We start from the raw sequence: 6,770 nt of genomic DNA, 5'->3' as shown, positions 1-6,770 counted from the left end.
TAATAGAAATTAGAGGGAAAAGTCAATTAAAAAACAAATCTAATTTACTACAAGAATGTATTAAATTAATAAATCGAAATATTATATTCGATTTTGTTTTAATTAAACAAAAAAATTTTACAAAAATGGTTTTATTCAATTATTGTTCAGTTTTTTTTTCAAAATGAGACTCCATTTAATTTACAGAATTAAAATTTCAGCTAAACTTAGTTTGTTTCTACAAATGTGATTTATGTGTGAATAAAATTAGAGACTTGAACATGAACATTGGATACTGTGACTTAAATAGCATTTCTTTTAGTTGCAATAAGGTAATTAGGAAAGAATGGTGTTCCATTCTATTCAATTACTGCTTGTACAATGTATATATAACTAACATACTATGGTATGTGACCTGCTTATATAGTCGTAAGTCCTCAACAAATTCACTGTCTGTAATGAACTCAACTACATTCAAAGATGTGCTGAGCTATTATAATAGAAGAACATTTTTGAACCTAGTTCTAATTAATTTTGATATCATTGGTAGGGAAATGACTTCTCTATGCGGTGTTTAGTGAAGTACATCTCATATATCTCCTATATCTCATATAAGGTGAATGGCAAATAAATATTCAGCGTACTTTATTCCAATAGTGTCAATGAACGAAAATAAACTATCCAACACCAAGCAAACTATATTGTTTTATGTTTTTATTAAAAAAAATACTACCTAAACATTCTTCTAAATAAGGTCTGGAACATCTCAAAAAAAAAAAAAATTGTTTAGAGTGCAATAAAATTATAGAAATTATGCGTTCATTGTACTGAAAAGATCGCTATAAAAATTCACTACCTTTGTAAAAAAAACATTAACGAAAGCAGCAAAAACTTTAGATGAGATGGCGGAAATACGGCAGTAAACCATTTAAGTGTTTCGGGCATATCACTTTCAAATATTTAAAATTTGTTTATGTGCTTCGGACACGATCATAACATTAGGGTAATATGCTCTTTATTTTCGTTCACTAAATAAACGAATTTTAGAATTGATGGAAAACTTTACTGGGTTGTTTCATATGGTAGATTAATTTAATTGTCCAGTGCGTCTTAATGAATGAGAACATATTTTAATAGCTTCATTATGATCTGGATTCATTATGATATGGATTATGTTATCATAATCTATTAGCGATGTAGGAAGAGGAAGACGAAGAGGAGGAGAATAGTAGAAAGAACTTAAAATAACAGATTTAATATGAATAAGTTTTGATGATTAGTTATAAAAATATATAATCTGAAATCAAACAATAATAATTACAATACAATATGTAATAACTGAATATATCTTTATGTTTTAAAGGAATGTGTATTATATATAATTGCCTAGGTTCACCATATTAAGTTGTTTTTTACAATTTAAATTTTTATGAGTTAATAAAAACCTATAAATACATATGTGAATTTTTATCATCTAAATATAGTTTAATTAAAAAATAAAAAAATATAACTCTTTATTTTTATAATTTACTTAAATATATGTATATATGTTAAATATTTTCTTTTTCAAATGTAATGCTCCAAAAGTTTTGCAAAATATTTAATTTATTTGTATTTTTTCATATATATATTCTTTTTTTTATTATAGATTTATTTCATTTTAGATAAAAGCACTTATGATGATAATTTTTGTTAAGATAGTTATGTTTTCATATTCAAAATTTATTTATTATTTTATTAAAATTTTTAAAACTATTTTAATACCTGATTTTTAGAATTTTGTATCCGAAACTCCTTTTTTGTATTACTTTTAGAATTGCCAAAAGTTGTAATTTTTTTTTGTTTACAAATTAACTATATATCAAATTGTAGGTATGATTTTACATTCCAAATGTAAAAAATTCCATGTTTTAACACTAATTGACCATTATCTAAAATAAAATATGCTGAATAGTTTTTTTATATTTTAAATTGTTTTTTATGCATCATTTATATTTTATGCGTAATAAAACGAAATTATACAAATAAATATCTAAATATGCCGTTTTTATATTTTTTTACCATATTAACGCAGGGAGCGCGATTTCATGCGATTTAAAACTCGCATGCAATATAATTGCATATTGCTTGACTGACAATGCGAACGTGAATTAAATATAAAACTCTTATTTTACTTAATGTAATTGATCTTATGTATTCTTTCAGATTTGAAATAGCTAAAACTATTTGAATTATGCCCATAGTTTCAGTTTGAAACATAGATCAGATTTGTGCTAAAAAGGTAACATGCTAGAATTATGTGCATTAGTTTGGAAAGGAATACTGAGTGTTCTTCATTAATTTAATCTACTTAATTGCTAGTTGATTTTCAATTTTTGAAATATAAATCCAATTTCAAAATTCGAAATATAACAGATCTTCCAAAGAGGAAGTTAAAGATAGACTCAATCAAAAAAAAAAAACACTTTCAATTGATTAAAAAAAATTATAATGCTCTAAAATCCGATAAATCTGATTTTAGTTGGATGAGGATGGGAAGTGTAATAAGCATGCGTGAAGCAAAATGATGCAAAACTAAAAATAAAAATGAAATTGAATCATTAAATATTGTAAATAAAGGAATATACATTTTTCTGTTTTATGTTCATTTTCACTTAGAGATCTCAGTTCTAAAGAAAGTTTTAATTTTGATATAAAATCTTTTTAAAATCCTTTTGTCATGTCCTCATATCCGTATAAATACTAATTAACATATAACGCTTGTAAGAACAAATGAAAGAGTCAGTGTATGATTTATAGTAATGATTAATACCAGTGCCCTGCGTTAATTAGGAAAATTGACATAATTGCAGGATCTTCATTTCTACAGAACCTACGAAGCGACTTAACTAAGTAAAGTTTGTAAGAACTTTCACATATTTCATCACGACACATCCTCTTGTACGTATTATAAAGTTTTAAATCATAGATTTTATGAAACGAGTGTCTCTCTGGCTAGTTGTAAATTCATCTTAAATAGTAACCGACTACATCTAAATATATATTGTGTACAGATGAAATTAACAATTTTTTACTTTTTCATTTTTAAATGCTTTTGAGATTATTACGATATAGTAGGGTTTTCACTACAAAAGTAAAAAGATTTTAATATTGTTTTTTCTTTTCAGTATCGAATTAAATGAAAGTATCTTATCCGTAGATAAATACATTGCTATTATATTTTTCATTTTTAATAGCTATACATATATATATTTAATATTTTTAATATTTAAACTGATTTAGATGCATTATTCATGTATGTATTTAACAAATCTTATTTTAATTAATGTGTTAGCTTTTTTATATAAATTAACTTCTATTAACGTATTTAATTTTTTTTTGTTAGATTTAAGAGAAGCATTTACAAATTACTTCCAAATTAAATCCGTTTCGTAAAATGTAATACCTTCATGCGAAAACATTATTTATTTTATTTTTATACATAATAGTTAATATTTACTACTATGTGGATTTATTTTTTTCTATTACATAAATTAAATTGTTTAATTTATAAATACTGCACACAATATAAAACATTTATACATAATTTATCAAATTGGCACAATAGTTTTAGATCGAGTTAAATTTAAACTGTTATTTTTGAATCAAAATAAATCTTAACAAAAAAATTAATTTTAATATTTTATTGTTTTAAATCTATATATAACTCATATATATACAATAAAATTATTGTGATTTATAAGTTTCTTAGAAGAGAGAAAAATGTTAATACCATGAAAACCATCGAAAAATGTATTTTGACTGCATAGAGTATAGTTATATATATTGATTTATATATTATTTCTCCAATTCGATATCTCATATACTATAAATTATAGCCGTTAGTTTGTTTAATTAAGAAAAGGCTGCATCGGTGAACTGTATAAAACTCTTTAGAGCCACATCTATATATAGACTAATAAATTTAGATACTTTCGTGAAGCATATTCCTTTAAAGAGAATTTTTTTTTGTTTAGATTGATTTTTAGACTTGGAAATTTGTTAGGATTTGTTAGAATTTGTTAGAAAAGCTCGAACACAGTATTTATGATTGTGTAATGAAAAAAAGCGCATATTATTCAGCGTGGACGAAGGTTTTGCCATTGATGATCCTCACAATCTCTTTTATTAGCAGTTTTAATTAAAAACTGCTTTTGATTAGATAAAACCCTAATGATGTAATGATGACAGTGGATTCTATAAATGTTTTGATTTACTCTTTGCATAATTTACAGATATCAGTTACTATTACATTCATTTTATAAATTTGATACTTAATTTTATTGACTGAGTTTATTCTGAATTTAATTAGCCTTTAAATTTCTGTTTTCTTCTGTATATATTTTCTAATAAATATATATTTAATTTCTGTTATTATATAACAAAATGTTTTATACTTTTGAATGTTTTTCATTCTTATTACTACTTATTGAGTAGTAATATATTTCTAATTTAATGATAAAAACAACATCGAATGTATTCAATTAGTTTGTATATTGAAAGTGTATAAATATCTTCTCAATAGAAATGCTACTGATTGAATTATTGATAAGAGTGTTAAAGTTAAGGTATGCATTAGCAGTGTGATGGATTTCTTTACAAAAATTGGGGAATGCTTTCCTTGCAGTTCGGTATATTAAAATTATTAATCACAGTTAACCAAAACTTCATATATTCAACCAATGAAGTTGTGGGCAAGCTAACCTTCTTTACTAATACATTAAGAAATGCAGTGCGCTCTTCATAACCCAAATACTCGATAGTTCATTTCGCCATAATACGTACATCGCATTCAGTTTCATTGTGTCCTCAATCAACTCAACTGTACACAAAATTTTCTCTCGAATTCATATTCCTTAGTTTTTATTTCTTTTATACGTATACGTATACGTATACATATACTATATTATCTATTTGAAGTTCATTTGGAAGTTGATAGATAAATGCATTTGTTGGGAATATGAAGGGATGACGGCCTGGTTGGAACGTAATTGAAAGTAATCTGGGTCGATATTAAGGAACCTTGCCGATGCAATGGGTTGGAGACAAATATATACTAGCAGGTGCGCATGCATTAAATTTGATGTAATTTTAACGAGTCAAAATAAAATTCTCTCGGTAACACAAAAATTTTAAAATTACATCAAATTTTAAGTTCCCTAAATATATAACTTTAACCACTGCAGCCTTTAATAAATTGCAATCTATATATAAATCCCAATAAACTGAAACAGATTTCACATTAATAAAAATTTTATATTTATAAAAATATAATTGAAAAAATTATACATATATTAAATACTTTTAATAAAAAAAAATAAATTGAATGAATGTATTAACTTAAAATTGTAAGAATATTTAAAATATCAGAAGACAAGTGATTTTTATTACTTAGTTGTGTTTATAGGCTAATACATAAGTTTAAGTATTTACAATTTAAAGCGATTAAAATGAAATTTATAATTGTTTAGTTACATAATGATTATATATATGATTTTCATTTTTCATTTTTTGTCATTCTTTGATTTATAAAACTGTAATGCTTGCATATATATATTTGCATATTATTTTACAATTTTAAACTTTATAGAAATTACTTAAAATCTTAATGGGAACGTTTTAAATTATAAATAAAGTATCTTTTTATACCTGCAACTTAAATGCAGTTTGGCAGATATTTACTGTTTAAAATTTGTAATTTTTTTTTTCAATATGCAACTACAATGAAATTAAGATTATTTATGATCACTAAAAATATTTGAGACTTTTTTTTTATAACATTTTAAATACGATTTCATCGAGATAGCATAAACATTTCCAATAGATTTAAGATACATCCTAACTTAATTAAAAAAATAAAAAATTCATTAAAAACAATAACTATAATTAATTACATCAAATATATTAAAAATTTACAACAGTCTTAAATAATGTTTATGATTAATAAAATAAATTACAGAAATAAATACAGAAAATTAGTGCAAGTGGTTTTCGCTGCATTGCAATGCAATTCTAGTGCACTATAATGCAATAGATGAATATCTCTATATTTGGCACTACTCATACAACCAGACTTGTCACACTTTTAAATAAAACATGAAACAATAATACACACGCTAAAAGTTATAAAATAATTATTTAAATGGCTTTAAAGTAAATAAAACAAATTATAAACTTTTTCAATAATTTAATTTTCCGTTTTCATTTTTCTTTAACAAAATTAAGATAATATTTAAACAATATTTAATATTGCAGCATAGGTGGAAGACAATAATTCATAAATATGCTTTCTGGGAATATACAATTTATTTTATTTGTTTATTACAATTTGTTTATATATTGCATTTGAATGGTTACAGATAGAAACCGTTGTAGTTCTAAATAACATTTACAGATGCGTTTATAGAGTATTATAAAATGATATAAAAAACAAATTAAAACCTTCTAAGTTCTATAAAAATATATTAATAATTTAAAAAAATAAAATCTTTTTTAAAAAATTCAAACGAAATACAGGACATATTAAAATCAAATTTTTTTCCATATATTCTTACAAAAATTAAAAAAAATTTTTTTTGATACACAAAATACCAGAAAGGTATTAGAGAATATAGGGCATTCATAAACGTATATAATAATTAAATATATGGCATTTTATTAATATTTTTACAATATAAATAACAACGTTAATATATCTGATTCTTTTGTTTAAGTTTTATGTTCGAAATTCTCAGTTCACATGTTAATTTAAT

Source organism: Teleopsis dalmanni, chromosome 2 (assembly GCF_002237135.1).
Source record: "Teleopsis dalmanni isolate 2A chromosome 2, ASM223713v2, whole genome shotgun sequence".
NCBI lineage: Eukaryota > Metazoa > Arthropoda > Insecta > Diptera > Diopsidae > Teleopsis > Teleopsis dalmanni.
Note: the sequence above shows the minus strand (reverse complement) of the source record.